The sequence below is a fragment of the Rattus norvegicus genome, chromosome 9 (genome assembly GCF_036323735.1).
Source record: "Rattus norvegicus strain BN/NHsdMcwi chromosome 9, GRCr8, whole genome shotgun sequence".
Classification (NCBI taxonomy): domain Eukaryota; kingdom Metazoa; phylum Chordata; class Mammalia; order Rodentia; family Muridae; genus Rattus; species Rattus norvegicus.
Window position 1 is genome coordinate 88468699 of NC_086027.1, and position 20114 is coordinate 88488812.

The 20114-nt window shown below is 44.5% G+C and overlaps 1 protein-coding gene across 6 annotated transcripts in view; it reads right to left on the reverse strand.

The window, feature by feature from the left end:
* Wdfy1 (WD repeat and FYVE domain containing 1) overlaps nucleotides 1-20114 on the reverse strand; it is an 81603-nt gene that overhangs the window by 9086 nt on the left and 52403 nt on the right. The window contains exons 13-14 of one of the 6 annotated variants that reach the window (XR_010054585.1): nucleotides 19299-19388; nucleotides 898-15886 (exon numbers count right to left, since the gene is read on the reverse strand). The exons of 1 other annotated variant lie outside the window; for it this stretch is intronic. The gene's annotated coding sequence lies outside the window, so the exon portion shown is untranslated. Of the gene's footprint in view, nucleotides 1-897; nucleotides 19392-20114 lie in introns of those variants that run through there. 4 more of the 6 variants (NR_172064.1, XR_010054584.1, XM_063266997.1 and 1 more) reach the window with 4 other exon arrangements.

Below are 20114 nucleotides of genomic sequence, written 5' to 3' on the forward strand. Positions count from 1 at the left end.
TTATTTATAATAGCCAGAAGCTGGAAAGAACCCAGATGCCCTTCAACAGAGGAATGGATACAGAAAATGTGGTACATCTACACAATGGAATATTACTCAGCTATCAAAAACAACGACTTTATGAAATTCGTAGGCAAATGGTTGGAACTGGAAAATATCATCCTGAGTGAGCTAACCCAATCACAGAAAGACATACATGATATGCACTCATTGATAAGTGGCTATTAGCCCAAATGCTTGAATTACCCTAGATGCCTAGAACAAATGAAACTCAAGACGGATGATCAAAATGTGAATGCTTCACTCCTTCTTTAAAAGGGGAACAAGAATACCCTTGGCAGGGAAGAGAGAGGCAAAGATTAAAACAGAGACTGAAGGAACACCCATTCAGAGCCTGCCCCACATGTGGCCCATACATATACAGCCACCCAATTAGACAAGATGGATGAAGCAAAGAAGTGCAGACCGACAGGAGCCGGATGTAGATCGCTCCTGAGAGACACAGCCAGAATACAGCAAATACAGAGGCCAATGCCAGCAGCAAACCACTGAACTGAGAACAGGACCCCCGTTGAAGGAATCAGAGAAAGAACTGGAAGAGCTTGAAGGGGCTCGTGACCCCATATGTACAACAATGCCAAGCAACCAGAGCTTCCAGGGACTAAGCCACTACCTAAAGACTATACATGGACTGACCCTGGACTCTGACCCCATAGGTAGCAATGAATATCCTAGTAAGAGCACCAGTGGAAGGGGAAGCCCTGGGTCCTGCTAAGACTGAACCCCCAGTGAACTAGACTATGGGGGGAGGGCGGCAATGGGGGGAGGGTTGGGAGGGGAACACCCATAAGGAAGGGGAGGGGGGAGGGGGATGTTTGCCCGGAAACTGGGAAAGGGAATAACACTCGAAATGTATATAAGAAATACTCAAGTTAATAAAAAAAAAAAAAATCTTTAAAAAAAAGATGCACCATGCCCTCTGTGGTCGTGGGCACAGAGATGTAGAGCCTCTGAAATCATGGGAACACATTCCTGTGTGAGAATCCGCTTTGATTTGACATTGCAGTCGGTGCTGGGAGACTTCCCTTCTCAGCTCTAGATGTTCAGGGGATTAGCGTTGCTCCTACCTGAGGATCCCATTCTGCTCTGACTTCGGCTGACACTCCCTTCCCCCATGGCCATCCCGCTTTGGCGTTCTGAATATTCAAACAAATCCCAACCTCTTAAACACCTAGTAATTTCTGGGCAGTCGTAAAGACTACAATTTCAAGTTGTAGGGAATATGAATGAGTGTCCTAAGATGTAAAAGCTATTGGGGTCCGAATAAGGAGTACGCAGGAGAGGCAGCCTCAGCCATACATAAGGCCCTTAAGTCTGGCCTCATCCGTGTTGCCACCTTGGTGTCTGAGTTGTCAGCTGCTAAGGAATGTGTTTTATTTTGGTTTGTTTGTTTTGATATAAGGTCTTGCTAAGTGACTCAGGTTGACTTCAGATTCACAATCCTCCTGCATCTGCTTCAGTTCAAATTGCTGAGACTACAGGCATGTGTCACCATGACTGGCTGGTAATATTTAAATTCAACTCAAACATAGCTGTCAGTCCTGGTAACACCCTTTGTTTGGGAAGATCAATTTCCCTAGCAATCTTACGGATCCATAAAGGCTGGGTAAATTCATGCACTGGGAAATGGACTGAACCTCGGGACAGTAGTTCAAAATCTAGAGCAGAGTAGGAAGAAGGTCAGAACAAAGTCACTTAGCCTCAGGTGCATTGGGACAGGGGAAAGGTTGAGAACAAATCCCTCTCTGAGATAATGCAGTTCTACATACCTGTCCTGGCTCTGAGCTGACCTCACAGGAGGCACGGTAGCCAGATGCCTGAAGTGACCATTAGGCCTCTCCTACTAATCAAATGATCACACAAAATACTTACCCCTCCACCTCTGTCTCCTCGTATGTAAAAGAGGGGTACTAACTCCTATATGTCTACAGACACTGGCAGCATTACGTGGTCTGTACTCAGTAACTACAGCTGTGGTTACCAAGAGTAGACTGACATTAGGGGCTGATGAAGAAGCTTCCTTCATTAGCCACAGTCTTGCCTGCCCCTTGTTTTTCTTTACATGCCACTCATTACAAGCCGAGGTTGTCCCAGATATTCTGTTTATCCTTGTGTTTGGGGGAACGGAGACTCGGAAGGGCGAAATGTGTTCCGATCTCTCACTGAGCTGAGATTGGAAGTCTACATCAGGAAGCGGAAGCAGCACACTTTGCTATATAGTCAGTTCAAGGACAGCCTGGGGGTGGGCGAGAGTATCAGACCCCATCTCCAACAAACAGACGAACAACAGTCTTCTGACAGCTTTGCTATGCTAGCTCACAGCTCTAATTCAATACTCTAGAAGCTGAGGCAGGGGAATGGCAAATTAAAAAAAAAAAAAAAAAGCCTAGGTTACACAATGAGACCCTATTGCAAAACAAAACCACACACACACACACACATACACACACACACATACACACTCACATTCACACACAAGTGCACACATACTCACACTTATACACACTCACACTCATATAAACACACACACACACACACACAGGAGGCAAACAATGCACATAGGAATGTGGTTTAGTGTCTCTTTCTGCCTTGAAGGTTTAATCTATGATCCAGCAACCTCATTGCTTTGGGCCTCTGAAGAGGGTGTATATTACAATGGACAGAGTATGAGCAAAACTGACCAAAGAGACTGTGTCCCACAATCCCTTCCGAGGGCATGCTCCCATTTCCTAGAGATTGTGTCATCTCCCAGTGTACTAAGCCTTTGACACATTCATCTTTGAGGGGCATCTACCAGGCTAATCAGACATAAATGTTCCATGTCTGTGGGAGAGTTTCTGGGGAGGAGGACTTGGCTTTTCTGTGGATTGAATCCAGAACCTTGAGAGCCAGATCAGTGCACCTCCAGTCCCTTGTGAGAGAGTTCTGAAGAGGCTCACCTGTCCTGCACACTCTATCCACCTTGTGCATGGAGTTGATGTCTCATGCACAGTTACGAGTCTCTCTGACTACAAGGCAGAACTCAAACACACTATAAGGCTTAAGAGATGCCATGAGATGTCAGTCTCTCTCCTCACAGCCAGTGAGGCTCAAACTTTATAAGGAACCACTGAGGACACCCAACAGCTTCACCGCCCAGCTCGACTGGCCCCGTAGAACACAGGTACAGGTCAGTCCAAAGGCTCATGGTGAGGTGGCAGTGGCCGCAAAGCTCCGGTTTCTGTTCTGTCTTGCTGTGTGTTGGCTCTGCCCAAGCTCTCTCATCTGTACATGGAGTCCTTAGCAGCGGCTGACTCAACATCACCGTGAGAGCTAACCACAATACACTGAGAGGGCTCGATAAGACGCTAGTATCTAGACACACTAAATAAAAGTTAACAGCTCTGAGGACTGAAGAGATAGCTCAGTGATTAAGAGCACTGATCGCTTTTCCAGAGAACTCAAGATTCAATTCCGGGCACCCACACGGCAGCTCACAACTGTCTGTAACTCCAGTTCCAGCGGATCAGACACTTTCACACAGATGTACATACAGACAAAATACCGAGGCACATAAAAGTAACTAAATAAATCTTTTAAAAAGTTAACAGGATGGTTTGGGGATTTAGCTCAGTGGTAGAGCGCTTGCCTAGCAAGCACAAGGCCCTGGGTTCGGTCCTCAGCTCTGGAGAAAAAAAAAAGTTAACAGGTCGGGCTGCTACCACACTTCACGAAGCTCTCTCTGTTGCACCAGGATGTAGTTCACACTCGGACCTGCACAGAAGTTCCATAACAGGGCTCAGGTTCTGACTTCCCTTCTCTACTTCGTGCAACAAGCTCCTATGTGAGTTAATTTTCAGTTAACTTTGTCCCAACTACCCAGTAATTTGCTTCCAATCAAACCCTGATAAGAAGGCCTGACCGGGTAGACAACAGCAGCTTCAAGGCAGGGGACATAGTTCGCTCTGACATGCCAAAGAGCATAAAGAATCTAGCTTATTAATATGCTCCATTTTAAAGTATCAATGACTTCAGCCCTTGGATTATTTATTAATTAATAAATGGGTTAATTATTAGACTACTAGAGGTGGTCTCTAGTAGTGCTCACAGGCATCCGTCGTTTCCTTGCTAAACCTGATAAAGTTCTTTCTAGTCTGTTCTCTGGGCTCGCATGGTGCAGGTCAGTCTCACACGCACAGGTATGGGGTAGGGCTGGTACTTCTGCCATACATATAATATAATCTAGGTGTGAAGGCAACAGGCGAGCCGTCCGTAACAGAAATAGCACGGGTAAGGTCCAGGATTGATAAAGCCAGGGGCAGGAATAAGAAGGGTGGGAAACATACTTGTCTGGGGAATTCAAGAGGAGACTCTGAAGGAGGGTATTTAACTTGACATCGGAAGGGGGCCAGTGAGGGGTGTGTTGGGAGGGAGGGAGGGTCTGAATGAAGATAGTTAGGGCAGGAGCACACAGAGGGCAGACGGTAGATCTTGGTCCTAGGTGAGGCTGGCCTTAATGGATGCTGGTAAAAAGCTGGGGGTCGGAGGGGAGGGTTGTAGGAGCACAAACTCCTTAAGCATCTCAGAACAGCAGTTATGATATTATTTCTTGGCCCACCCTCTCTTACCATTTACCTTTGAATTCATTGGCAAAGGAGATCCTTATGCCCGAGCCTGGTGCGGGCAGGGGCCCATCCCACAACTCAACGCACAGCATTCGGAATCCCTCTCTCTTGGGGCGTGGTTATCCGGACTGCCCCGCAGGTTTTCATTGCTGCTATCCAGTCTTCACTCAACATTGAACAAGATGGTCCTGCTTCAAATCTACACTTCCAGACAAAATTGCATCTGGATATTAGCTTAGAGTTGAATGTCTGATCAAATGAAGATCAGAAGGAAGAAGAATCATGTTTTGGGTTTGTCTTCAATTTTAGAAACTAGGTTCTAAGAGTTTTGGGAGAGTTAAAGGCCGTCTTTTTTTTAGATCAAAGCATGGTGGTGGCGACATCTAGTGTTCATCATGAGTAATAGCAGCCAGTAATGCTTTTTTTTTTTCTTGCTTTTTTCCCCCCTATCTTTTTTATTCTCTCCATCTTTTTCTCCCCCTACTCCCCAACTGACATTTTTTTCTAAAGCAAATTAAATGTGATATGGGGTAAATATTCTTTTTTTTTCAGAGCTGGGGACCGGAACCCAGGGCCTTGCAAGCAAGCACTCTACCACTGAGCTAAATCCCCAACTCAGGGTAAATATTCTTTATGTACTAGGGTCTCAAGAACATCTTTACTGACTTTGTGAGTATGTATGGTTGGTGCCTTTCCAAATCTGAGGAACAGGATTTTGTGATCTCCCCGGGGGGGCTTCTGATGCAATTTAATTTTTTTTCAAGACCTTGTCACTGCAGTTTCTCCAAGCCTGCCATCCTGTGCAGCCCTGGTTGCGAGGCTGGGTCACTGCCATCACAGTATGGGCTGTCCTCAAATGAAGAGGCCTATGAAAGATCAGAGGGCAATCTGAGAAGAGTGAGCCAGTCTTGAAGCCCGAGAGGTAATGTGGGTTTCTCAAGCTTCATCTCTCAGGACTGGAAACTGAATCTGGGTTCCACTTCGTACCATCCTTGCCTTGATTAGATGTCAAAGAGCAAAGCCCCTGATCCCATCGCACCAATGCCTATTAGGCTATGAGTTGCTGATCTGACCCAGCCCAGCATGTAAGAATAGATTTCAATAGAGGGTACAGGTGGCAGGCCATGCTGAAAGTATCCTATAGGCAATAGGACATTACATGTTTGCTACAGTATTCTCTGGAGGTAAGTTTTCTCCCCATCTGATAGAAACATGATCAGAAGACACATTGCTCTGGAGAATCAACCAGAAACCCACAGTCATTGTGCCTTCTAATTTCTTCCCCAAGCCACAGCACTTGAGTGTTATTTTTTTTTTTTGACATTGAATTTTACCAATGAAGACTCAGGAGCCAGAGGCTGGAGGGAAAGCCTGCTAGCTCAGAGAGTTAGAGAAAGCACCCAGCTGACCTTCCTCCTCAGTTGACCCATCAGGAATGCCCTCTCTCTTGCCTCAAAAACCCCTCAAACTAAATGTCCCTCCCTTCTGTTTCCTGTGCATCTCTATCCATACTCCTGACTCCTTCTTACTATGTTCTTTTTCTTTCTTTTTTAAAAATATTTATTTTATGTATATGAGTACACTGTTGCTATCTTCAGACACACCAGAAGAGGGCATCATATCCCATTGCAGATGGTTGTGAGCCACCATGTGGTTGCTGGGAATTGAACTCAGGACCTCTGGAAGAGCAGTCAGAGCTCTAAACTGCTGAGCCATCTCTCCAGCCCTCTATGTTTTTTTTTTTCTTAATAATTCCATGTTCACTTCCTGTTAACTGGTTGCTTGCTCTGCCTCTTAATCCACAGTTGACTTTATTTAATCCTGTTTATGATATTGATGCAGAAAGCTCGTGGATTAACGGTGTGTGCTAAGATTAAGCCACACCACAACTAAAAGCAAGTTTTTCTAGTAAATAACCCAATCTCAGGGTTCACAGTTTGAGCCAATATCCTGCAACATTTGTGTTCAGTGGGGACATCCTGACTGAACCAAGATGAAACTCACATCAAGACCCCTCTTGGGAGAGCCTCCATATTGTCCCAGTACCTTGCAATGCTTCTGGGTTCTGGAAGTTCTCAATCTTACAGTTCTATCCCCTGTCCCTGGAGGGTTTCTCTCCCTTAGCACCCACTAGCCTTGGGGAGCAGCGTCTTCCAAACCCCAGCCTTCTTCAGTCTGCATGTGTCCCTTCTTCAAGAAACTAGATAAGACTCTCAAGATTTGGGTCTGAGAATTTGTGTGTGGCATTGCCCAGGGTACACCTTCTGTGAAAGCACCCCGTCATCTTCCAAGGCCATAAACAAGGGACTTAGGATGAGGCTAGACCAGATACCTCAACGCCCCTCACAAAGTGAGCTTGGTCTCCTAGTCTCCCAACCTAGGCTCTGTTTATTCCATATCCCCTTGCCAAAGCAACTTCAAATCTGAAGTCACCCCTGTCACTTCCAAGAGAAAGAAGGAAGAAGAGGAAAATAATAGACATTTTCTATAACAGATCCCAGGGCAGCCACCACAACTTTACATGTTTTAGTCTTCCTTATGTACACATTCCACAGGAGATGAGAATAGACAGTGTCCACAGTGGTTGCATGGCTTGTCGCTATGGTAACATAGCCAGGGATACCCAGAGATGGAGTTTGAAGACCGTTGAATATGGGTCCAAAGCCCAGGTTCAAGCTATTTCTACCTTATGCCCACTTGCAGGTGTGCCTTAATGCTTCTTAGATAATTTTGCATCCCAGAATTCCTAGGAAGAGTATGAGGATACGTTTTGGAGTCAGAAAAGGTAGAGTTTGAGAAATCCTTTGCTATCTGTGAAATGGGAATAGAAATAATTGCTAACTTGGAGCTTTTGTGAAAGGATTAAACAAAATAGTCCAGGCAAACAATTTAGTACAGGCATTGGAAAAGAATGACATGGCCTATCAGCAGTCCCTGCCCCCATCCTCTTCAACTCCACTCAGGTGACCCAATACTGGGCCTCACACAAAAGAAGCAGAAATAGCAAGCCATCTAAAAACTGATAGGCAACATCGTTGGGGGGGGGGGGCGGTGCATCCCTCTGGACATCTACACAGGTTTGCCCTCAAATATGTGGTCTCAACTCATATACTGACAGCAAATATTTGTACAACCTTGTATCCAGACAGGTGTGGACTAAATAAAATCTAAAATCTAGGCTGATGGCAAATATTGTTTTTGAACAGAGAGATTAGTTCAGCCCTGGTTCGAATTTTTAAGTGAACTGCCTAAAATTAAATAAAGGAATTGCAAAGGGAACTGTAGAACACTGGAAACATTGTGTATCCAAGTGAATGCCCTAATTCTTCCCCTGCGAAAGTGCAACTGTTGAATCAAGAAACAGCTACAAGAAGATACATGTTCTGTGCCTCTTAATTCTTCGGGTATAAAATGCAATCCTATCAAGGCGCACAATCTCAACTTTATTTTTATGTAAACACAGTAAGGTGGAAGGGAACTTTCTTCCTCAAGGTTTCTTTTTAAAGATTTATTTATTTATTATATATAAGTACACTGTAGCTGTCTTCAGACACACCAGAAGAGGGTATCGGATCTCTTTACAGATGGTTGTGAGCCACCATGTGGTTGCTGGGAATTGAACTCATGACCTCTGGAAGAGCAGTCGGGTGCTCTTAACCGCTGAGCCATCTCTCCAGCCCTCAAGGTTTCTTTTTAAAGACTGTATTTATAAGGAACCAATATAAGAAGTTATATATTAGAAATGAAAAATACTGTTGCTTACATTTGCACTTCTAGAGGATCTTTGACCACAATGGGCTATACCTAGTTTCCAAATCATATTCTTCTCTCTGCATCTTTAATACATTCTTGGGCATGTGTGTGTAAACAAGCACATAAGCAAGGCAGTCAAAATATTCATTTTGCATCACATACCTTCTCTTGAATTTTTCCTAAAATTTCTAAAAGGACTAATAATAATAAATAATAAATAATAATAATAATAGAAATGGGCAGGAGAGATGGCTCAGTGGTTAAGAGCACTGATTGCTCTTCCAGAGATCCTGAATTCATTTCCCAGCAGCCACATGGTGGCTCACAACCATCTGTAATGGGATCTGATGCCCTCTTCTGGTGTGTCTGAAGACAGCGACAGTGTACTCACATACATAAAATAATCAAAATTAAAAATTTAATTAAAAATAAAATAAAAATAAATTTGCTCCCAGTGTATGAAAAATGAGTAAAGTACAATGATATACAAGTATGAGAATATTGTAACAAAACCTATTGTTCTGAAAGTAAAATTAAATTGGAAAAATTAATTTAAAAATAATTTTAAAAGATGAAAGTATTTTTTAAAAGGACAGTTTGTAATCACAGAAATATAGGAGCTTTTGGTTAGCTGACGTGTGGAGATCAATGAAATCCAAAGACAGTAGTGTAGAGGACTCAGGTACCTGGGCTGAAGGTGATCTCTGAAGACTAGGGTCAAGGTGAGATTACAGTAGTGGCCAAGAGAGTGGGACCGAGAGAGGGTAAAGACTTGGAGATGTGGTCTGCTTTAAATTCTCTTTACTAACTGCTAGGTATGTTTCTTTCTTCCAGGTCATAAGAACATGGCCACTCTCCTATAACCCTAACATTAGCTGGTGTCTGTGAGATGAGCAAGGGGAGTGGATGAGAAGTAATTGGCCCTACCAACTCTCTTTTCTATCTTAGGACTCAGAAAACAGATCCTGTACATTTCTACGTCTGGAACTATGAGGTGCCACCTTCTTACCTGATTCACTAACTCAACCTCCAGAGACCTGGGTTTCATAAGTCCCAGACAGAGACTGGGAAACTTCAGATCCACAGACCAGGACCACTGGGAGTTCCCCAGACAGATGTCCCCACAAAGTGCAATGATGTTAGCTTCTCGGTACTGTTTTGAAATATGAGCCCACAGCCAGTGTCACTCTTTCTGTGAATGACAGGCAGAAACAGGCAGGGACTGTAGAGAGGACAGATGGGAACAAAACCAAAGACAAGACAACAGGAAGCTGCCCTCTGATTCTGCAGGAAGACAGCAGGGTTTTTGCACTTGTGAACAGAGGACAGTGGGTGAAGTTGTTCTGAAAATTCAGAGAATAACAAAGAGTTCTCGGAAACCGCATATCTAAAGGCAAAAATGAAATGTTCCCATTGAGAATTGTAACATAAAACAGAAGAAATCATTCAGAAAATAGAGCCGATGACAAAGAGATGGAAACCAGGAAATGAGGGGGAAACTGGAAGACCCATCAGAGACAGTAACACAAAGAGAACAAAGAAAATGCCCTGGAGACAGGGACACTGCCCAGAATGCAAAGACACAGATAGTCAGTTCTGGGAATCTACTGAGTGCATACTGAGGGAAAGAATTCATCTGAAGACATTCCCTTGGCAGTTTACTCTTCAGTAAAGAGAAGATCCTACTTTTTTTCTTGTAGCTGTCTTAGTTAGGGTTTTATTGCTGTGAAGAGATACCATGACACAAAAGCATTACATCTTCAAGAGATTTTTTTTTCTTTTTTTTTTTCCCGGAGCTGGGGACCGAACCCAGGGCCTTGCGCTTCCTAGGCAAGCGCTCTACCGCTGAGCTAAATCCCCAGCCCCAAAAGCATTACATCTTGATTTCCATGCTGCAGCAGGAGACTGTGTATCACACTGGGTGTGGCTTTAGCATATATAACCTCAAAGCCCACCTCTATAGAGACACACTTCTTCCAACAAGGCCACACCTCTTAATAGTGCCACTCTCTATAGCCAAACATTCAAACATCCGAGTCTATGGGGGCCATACCGATCAAACCACCACAGTGGTCACAGTAGTCATTATACAATACAATAAAAGAACATTTTACGCTTTTTTTCCCGGTCACCTTGACACAAACCTAGAAATATTGGGAAAGAGGGAATCCCAGTTGAGGAATTGACTCCATCAATCTGTTCTGTAGGCAAGTCTGTGAGGCATTTTCTTAGTCAATGATTGACACCGGAGGGCCCAGGTGGCTATGGTAATACAAACTATGACTTCACTTTGCAATGAAATATGATAAGCTAAGATAAACAGCTTTTTCCCAGGTTGCCTTTAGTCATAATCTTTATCACAGCAATAGAAACCAAACTAGGATAAGAATAAAACAAAGGAGTGTGGTCATGCATGCATTTAATCCCAGCATTCAGGAGGCGGAGGAAGGTGGCTTTGTGACTTCAAGGTCAGCCTGGTCTACAGATCGATTTCCAAGACAGCTAGGGCTACCCAGAGAAACCCTATCCCAAAGGAAGAAAGAAAAAAGTCACAAAGAAATGAATCAGAATGGATTAAGTTCTTCATTCAAATATGAGAACCCAAAATTCAATGTTGAGTAAAAAAAATCCATTTGATAACAAAATGAAACTTTCTAATATTAGTGAAAAAATTTTAAAAAATTCTGATGTTCAAGATGCTATCATTCCTTGAACAATTCCTAGATTCCAGGAGTATGAATAAAGTTGGGGTTTTGTTTGTTGATTGCTTTTGGTTTGTTGGCTGGCTGGCCTGCCTGCCTGCTTGAAGATAGTGTCTCACTCTGCATCCCTGGCTGGCCTGGCATTCATTGTAGAGCCTAGGCTTGCCTTGAGCTCAGAGCTCCAAGTACCAGAATTACTGTCTTGAGCCGCGATATCTTATTTTGGAATGAAGATATCTCAAAGGAATGTTTAAAACCCTTTCATTGGATAGCAGACTACTAAACAAGTGCCCCCCAAATCTGGAATTTTCTAGGTATCTCATGCTGGAGAAAGGAAAACCTGAAGACTGGTGCCAGCCAGAGGAGAGCTTTTCTCTTAAAGACGTTTCACAGTTCTGAGAACTTGTCAGATTATTTTACATGAGAGATTGGAGCCTGGACAATGACAAAGCAGTGATGGGCGGGACCACACTCAACCAAGTCTATGTAAACCTAAACCTCATGTCAGGACCCTGAAGATGGGCTGGGGGAGGGAGGTGTTACTAGACCTCTGATTTGTTCTTTCTCCCAATATGGTCAACTACAATGGATGCTGTTTAGCCTGTTGTGGCTTGTAGAGGAATTTTTAGCCAACAATATGGCTTCTAGGACAAGGGATCACATCTAAAGACCTACATCTGAGTGATCCTGCTGGAATGCAGACATGACACGCACCTTTAATCCCTCTGGCTAGAATATAAACACACCCTTAGTACACACCTGTAATCTCAAACAGTGTAGGTAAGGTTAGTTTGCAGGAGGAAGCATCAGTGTTTGAGAGTGGCATTGAGTTGAAGGGCAGACAAAATGATGGGTCAGAGAAAGATTTGATAGAATAAGTGAGTGATATCATATGCCCAACTATCACAAAGACAGGAAAGAGAGGCAACTTAGAAAGAGCAGTTTTACAGAGATAGGTTACAGGTGAAGACAGAAGGAGTCAGAGGATGAGAAGGAGCCAGAAGATTAAAACAGATTGTCGGAGTTAATTTGAGGTCAAGCAGAACAATTCAGTGAGAAGCTAGAGAAGCCATATTGGATCAGTCGGTTTGAAGAGGAGTTTTCACCAGAATAGCCGAGTTGAACCAGCCAGGCAGAGTTCAGAAAGAGCTAGAAGGGGTGGTGAGTTATTCAGCAGTAACCTCCAAGACAACAATTACATCTGGCAAATAAAAGTTATACTTACAGAGGCGAGACATACCTTGCTTATATGAGAGAAAATTCCAGGAAAAAGCTACAACCTCCAAGATGACTCTTCTTCAAGGCTGACTAACCAAATACAACTTAAATGACTGGAGGGTTTAGAATGTTGCAAAGCCCGGGCCAAATTTTCTTGGGTCATCTTTAGCTCTTACTGTTCTTTGTACCTAACAGCTTTGTGACCACTAGGTCAATCCTTGGAATGTACACAGGCAGGACTGACTTTCCTCCACTACATATTAATGTAGTCCACCACTAGTAACTACCCACCAAAAGCTGAATGCCATCAGGTGGCATCTGAGGCTGTAACAGAGGTCTTCCCATGCCTCTGTTTTCAACCAATGCTATCTGAAAAAGGGTCTTAATTTCTGAGTTTCTTTGTTGTGTTATAATAAAAACTTCATCGAACTTCGGAATTGTAACTTCTTCAGGGATCTCCTGCTGGTAGAAGGGAAAAGTTGGAGGCCTGATTCCAGCCTGAGGAGAAACTTCACCCAGGAAGGTATCTCAGACAGTGCTGACAAGTTGTAAACCACCTTGGAGAGGCTTTGATGAGGATGGCTCAGATGGACAGAACCACAGCGGACTTTGACTGATTGTTATTATGAATATTCTTGCCCTCTGCCTAAACCTTGTGTCAGGACCCCGTGATGAACTTGACAGGGTCACTATTTGTTCTCCTTCCCAACATGGCAACTTTGAATAAATCTCTTTTTTGTGCTTTTCACTATTACGCATCTCTTCGATTGGCCTGTTGATGATGGATGGCCAAGTTAGCTTGTTGTGGCTGCGAGAGCCCAGGCTTTGGTCCTACAACCTCTAGTAACGAGATTCACCAACCCGTTTCTGTAACACCTAATTTTCTTTCACGTCACCAGAAATGCCTATGACAGATGTTTATTTTTGCTGAATTAACTCTCATAAGGCCCCTTGATACCAGAAGAAAGTAGCTAGGCTTTAAGACTTACTAGGCATAGGTGAACTGCCCATTACATCCCATTAAGCGCCAGTCTCCAGATACCAGGGGCAAGCACCAGGTAACATCTGTAATGGTGTTTGCCTTCTGAATCCACTCACCTCTGTATAGGGCTGTGCCTTGGCTTTTGAGATACTGGCAAGCGGTGTAAATACATCAATACTGCATGTGCTGAGACTCCACTGCCCTCATGAAGAGAGAGCAGATTGTTTAAGTTGAGAGATGTAAGAGTAACTGAAATGACTGAGCACAGAGGCAAGTTTGTGATGGGCAAGAGCATTTGTAAAACTGCAATGCATTTGCGAATTAGATGCTTAGCTGGATACTGTCATCCATGAATACAATTGAACACAGACAATGCTAGACTCCTCAGAAGGCTGTCTTCATCTACTGCCTGTTGGAAATCAGAAGAGTAAAGTTTCTTCTTCCCATCTTCCCATGAATGGTTCAAACTCACCCAACTATCATCTGCTTAATATTTGCAAGGGACATTTAAATGTTTTCTTTATAATTCTGAGAATCCATTTTGTAAGAAATAGATTGTGATCATCCATTTTCAATAGAATGTGTACTTAGAGTTCATCAGAGTTAGACATGAGCAGGAGGTCCTCGGCACCTCTCCTGGCTGGCAGCACAGGCCGACTATCTCGGAAGTCAGAGCAATGGAACATTACAGTCAGTCTGCTAAGTGACAGAGCCCAAAATCAGAAGGGGGGGGGGCAGGCTCACGCTCCAGATTACTTAATTAGTAATAAATAATTATCTGAGTGCTAAACCAACAAGATGGAGAGTTTGGGGAAGGGGCAAGTCCCAGCCAATGGGAGGACAGGGATTGATCACCACCAGGGCACTTTAAGACCAATCATGCATTAAGTAAGTGCACCAGCATTTCTGCCCTTTCTCTGTGCTAGCATCCCTTCCTGCGGGACTGTGTATTAAAGACTGCCACGTTCTCACCAGGCTCTTGAATCTGTTAGTTTTACTTCCAACATCATGAAATGTATCTATCTCACATTTCCAGATACCAGGCACAAATAAATTATGGTGTAATTAGAAATTTAAATTTTGTTATAATTCCACATAAAGATTGTGAAAGAAATTGAAGTATCTTTTGTTTGTTTAATTTTGTTTTCTTGAGACAGGAGCACATGGTCTTCCTGGTTTAACTTCTCCCAGGCTAGGAATTAAGATAGGCACTTTGATTCTTGGCTACAATATACATTTGGTAATTTTTATTTGTTGATTTTCACAAGTTATACTTGAAATGTGAGTTAAAAACAAAGCACAACAAACAGACAAAACAACACAACCCAAAACCTTCATTAAATCCATGGCGCTGACACCCAAGCTTTATGGAGACAAAAGTTTACTTAGGGGTAAGGGATAAGACTGTTTAAAAGCGCCCGTAGCAGGCTGAGGAAATGTTCCCCATAGGGAACACTGAACACTGTGCTGTGTGTGAAAGCTATGGAGCTTTAGGGAGTGGAGCCCTGCTAGAGGTGGGACTGGAGAACTCTGAGCATGCTGTACTTCCTGATTCCTTGCTGCTGGCGAGAGGCTGAAGATCCGGCTCCCCCATCCGGGCCAAGCATTCAGACAGGCACTTCGTGACACACCCTGGCCGTGACAGTTAGGATTATGGGAAAAGCAACAAGTCTTGCCTCAGTTACTGTTAGTCATCATACTTCAGCACAGCAACAGAAATGGAACTAAGTGGCACCCCAGACTCATCACGACTCCATCGGGAAGTGGGAGATACTCAACTCCTGGTGTTGTGCTGTCTTCCAAGCTGTGCCCTGACCTTGTCACCATCCAGGCAGAGGCAAAGAGATGTTAAAGAGGGACAACTGTGCTGTCCAGCTGCTGCATTTCCTGAATGAACCCCTGAACCACTAAAACCTCCGAAGAATCTCCTGTGAGGGAAAGTACAAAGGGCCTTCGCTCATGACAGCAAAATGACAAAGTGGCTGCCAGGAAGACTTCACACAGACCTGGATACTTCCCTGAGGATACCTTGCAGGATGAACTGGATCAGAGATGGTGGACCAGTGACAGCTAGGACCATATCTTGACCAGGACTGCTTAAATATGCATACCTCTGGGCTCTCTTGAAACCTAAACCTCATGTTAGTGTACTGAGGTTGTACTTGGGGTTAATAGACAACGCCGTCTTTTCCTTTGTGGTTTTGAGACAGGGTTGTAACAGCCCTGGCTGTCCCAGAACTCATTTCATAGACTGGGTCAGCCTCAAACTCAGAGCTCCACCTGCTCTGCCTTCTGAGTGCTGGGATTAAAGGTGTGTGCTAGCACACCTGGCTTTGATCCCTGCTTCTGTTCCCAAATGTGACCACAGTGAATAAGTTCATTCTCTTCTTTTGTGTGTCGTATCTCTTGTCTGGACTTTCACAGGTTCTGGAGAGGCTCCCCATCACTTCTTTGGCTATACACACTCTAGATCATTGCTTTTCTCCAGACACGCGAAGCTTGCTGTGAAGGCCTGGACCTCTTGCTCTATCCAGGTGTGTCTGGCCTTTTGACATCACATCATAACACTGTCGTAAACAAGTTCAGGCATGAGAAGTTTGCAATCAAGTGTTTTAAGTTAAAAAAGAAAAGAAAGAGAAACCTTAGTGTTTTAAGCACGTTTACAACTTTGTGCTTGGTTTAATTCATAGCTCCTTGGTCACATGCAGTCTGGGGACAGACCGAACACACATGTCAGCTGTTTTCTCTTCCCTGGATCGTTTTCCTTGTTTCTGGCTTTGCTCTCTCCTTTAAAATCTTTGTACATGTGTCATTCTGACCACAGTTTAACTTGGCAAGCCGCCTCCTACCACACCTCCCATCCGCCTTCCATCTCTAGAAACCTGCTCCTTCTGTTTGCTTCCTCCCGCTTATTACTTTCTGGTACACTGTACAAGTGATCTATTTGTTGAGTCACTGTTTCCCTCTGTAAGAATGTAAGCTCACCACAGCCGAGCTTTGCTTTATGCTCAAGGTTTTTTCAACAAGTGAACTGCGTGTCAACAAAGACACAGGCTTAAAAGACAAGAATCACATGTAGCAGACTGCAGAAAATTCAGTGACTCAAAGCTTTTCTCACTGCTCTAATCTCCATGCATAATTTACAAACACTGTAGAACTCCAGTGCCTCTATATTCTGTTAATATAATGTTTTGGTTATCCCATGCCTGTTGGTTCAAAACCGAAATCAATATGGTTAGAAACAAACAAAACTTGGTCTTGGGATAGTAGAGGGAAGGAGGTGAAGGAGAGAATGGCTTCAGCTGGCCCTGGTGGAAAAGCAACTGGTTTCTGCAGTGGCCCCTCACATGTGTTCTACCACTGTGGGCTACAGCTCTTCTTTCCAGACAGTTCTGCATGCTGGGAATCTAACGAGGAACTTGGAGACTGGGGCTTTACATGTCAGGACACCACGCTGCACACTGCAAAGCACACTAACACTCTTTAAAAGTCTGTTTTCTTGTCCACACTTTTGTGGGTCAGGAATCTGAGAGCAGGGTCCCACAGCAGTGCCTGTTTCTGGTGCCTCCTGACGTTCCAGATGTTGCTGGCTGCATCTACGGCAACCAAAAAGCTGGGCTGCGCTGGATGTCCAGGATGGGACACTCACAAGGCTGGATGCTTGTGCTGGCTGTCAGCTGGAGCTGTTTTCCCAGACAGATGAGAACTTCATGCCATTTTCTGACCTAGCCTCAGAATCACATGTTTTACCTTCTACCAGTTTCCCAGAGTTACCAAGGCTGGCCTGGTGAGCCACTGAAATTCACTGAAGTAGGCTCAGTTTTAGGGGGAACACAAGAGATATCACCACTTCATAGGAGGAAGGTATGAAGCTCTGTGGAAATAACTTAAGAAATACGACAGCATCCACAAGAGCATAAAACTGAGGGTGGGTTCTTACAGCCTCATGATAAGAAGCCCCTCCCCCCACCAAAGTAGACTCTGCTGTTTTAGGAAGACCAACACCTCACCATGGCCTCTGTGGCTCATCAACTTTATAGTCTGTCTTATACCTCTATCTTATACCACTTCCAGCCTTTGGTTAATGTGCCAGCAGCCTGCCAGGGAAGGGAGGTGGTGGGAGGGTGGCTGTGAGGAAATGTCCTCCCAGCAGCCCTACTCCAGGCTCACCCTGAGCGAATTCACACCACTTGCTTTTCACTTGCACACCACTTCACAGCAGCTGATTGGCACAAACTGGGCTAGCACCGATACTTTAAAGAAGATGGACTGTTGTTCTTTACTGATTAACTTAAGTGGCTAAGGCATGGCCCGTGCCAAGTGTTTCTCTCCGTCCACTCTGCACTGGCCAGGCAGTGCTCTACCGCTGACCCATATCCTCAAAGCATCAGGCAAACACCGTTGCTGTGCATGACAATATGCTCATGAGCTTATCCACAAACTCCCTAGTCATAGAGGCGGGAGGGGCTGACAAGACGGCTCAGAGAATGAAGGCAGGCACTAACGAGACCGAGGACCAGAGTTCGAACCCTAGGACCTCACATGATAGGGGGAAAACCTGCTCCTGGGGCCAAGTTTGTCCCCCCTGTCAATAAGTAAACAAACACACAAATAAAATATTTTACAAGTTAGAAAGATGATGACAAGGGCAGAGGTAAGAGATAAGAATGAGAGACCACAGCTGAAAGGAGGGGTGAGGAAAATGAAAGCATTCTTCTACTGTGGATGGGACAAGAGTTGTGAGTTGGGCTTACAGAACAGCATGATCTGAGTCATGCTGCATCAGATGTGACAGCAGACTGACAGGAGTGGGGAGACTGGTTAGAAAAACCATGGAACATGGGGACAGAAGCTGTTTGGTGGCTGGTGCTGGGATATTACTTGAAGAAACAACTGACCGGGGCTTTGTGTTCGGGTTTACATCTGCAAGGCTGACCGACTTTACTTATCAGTAACTATTACTTTTTTATCATATATAAATATAACCACACGTGGGACATGTACGCCACATTTTCAGTACACAATTGCAATTTGGGATTCGCTCGGGATCAGAGCAGGACTCCTGGAGAAAGGGTTATTAGATGCTCTGCAGGGCCCTAAAGGAAGACAATCGACAGCATGGGAAGAGCTTACAACACACTCCCAGCACTGGGAAGAGGGGCAGGAGGATCCCAAGGAAAGGTCGCCATTGGCTACACAGTCTGCGGACTGTCTGGACTGCATGAAGCCCTATCTCAACAGAGTGTGTGTGTGTGTGTGTATTTGTATTTGTGTGTGTGTATTTCTATTTGTGTGTGTGTGTGTGTGTGTGTGTGTGTACTTGTGTGTGTGTATGCGTGCATGTGTGTGTGTACTTGTGTGTGTGTGTGTGTGTGTGTGTGTGTGTGTGTGTGTGTGTGTGTTTGTGTGTCTTAGGGAGCATCTCACACCGGTCAATCCAGAAACACATTTCTGCTTGACCATGTGCCTTGCCTTCCTCCCCCGTCAGTGTCGTTGGTTTGGCTGAGACAATCGGCCTTTCAGGAACTGCTCTCCAATTCCTCTCCTTCCAACAGCTTGAGGAAAACTGCACAGCATAACTTTTGAAGAGCGTTTTCACTAACAGTAACTTGATTACTGGGAATATCAGAGAGTACACGTAAGGGGAGCCTGGCGTGCAAGTTTTGAAAGGAGGTGTGGCCACGGGCTCATGTGAGGGGCCAAGTGCATTCAAACAGCCTGCATTCCCTCCTCAGGGCCCTTCCCTTAATTCCTCCACAAGAGCAGAGGACCTGCACTGCAGAGCCGTCTCTCCAGCTCCAGTTCCTCTTCCTCTAGTCTGGTCATCAGAAAGGAGAAGATATAACTTCACAATGCAAAAGTGAAATAGTGCTAGAGAAGTTAGGCTAGGCTGCAGCTGAAGCTCACACTCCCCTAACCACCTCCCCTGGCCCAAACCACAAACATCTCTACTGTGCTCAGTGCAGACAATGGACTTACGTGTCTTGTCCATGGTGTGTCCGCCTCAGGTCCAGAGCAGATGTGATCTATGGGGTGGTGTCACACTGTTTTCTCCACGTGCTCACATGACTACTGCGGGAGAAATGGTCGTGACGAGAGTCCCTCAGCCACAGTGAGACACTTCTTCACTACTGCTACACAGATCACAGGAGTTACAGACATCCAACTCCAGCAAGGGCCAAGAAAACATTGGGCCTAGTGTACACAGCAATGACATTTGGCCATGTATTGAAAACATTGGAAAGACAGACAGTGCAAGTTTAATGGTGCTTTCTCCGCATGGTAGATTAGACTGTTTTAAAAGCACCATATTTCATATCATTTGGTAGAACCTTTTTTTATTGTTTGCTTTTTGAGACAGGATCTCATGCTGACTAGTTTGGCCTCAAGTTTTTGGTATAGTTGAGATCTTCCAAATGTTGGAATTACTGGTGTGTTTCATCACACCCGATTCCTTTTCTATCATAAAAATATTTTGACGTTGAGAGGAACGAGTCATATCTAGTTTTGAGAAACACACAGTACTCTTGGTCTCTTGCACTTGTTCTTGCCTTCCCCCTCTCCCCATTTCTTCCCCTTTCTCCATGTACTCATGGCCAGCCTCTACTTCTTTCTCTCTCTCTCTCTCTCTCTCTCTCTCTCTCTCTCTCTCTCTCTCCCTCCCTCCCTTTCTCTGCCCCTACTACCCCCTTAACTCCCCTCCCCATGCTCTGAATAAACTCTATTCTATACTATAAACACACACACACACACTCTGAGTATCCTGACTGGTTAGAACTACCCACATGTAACCTT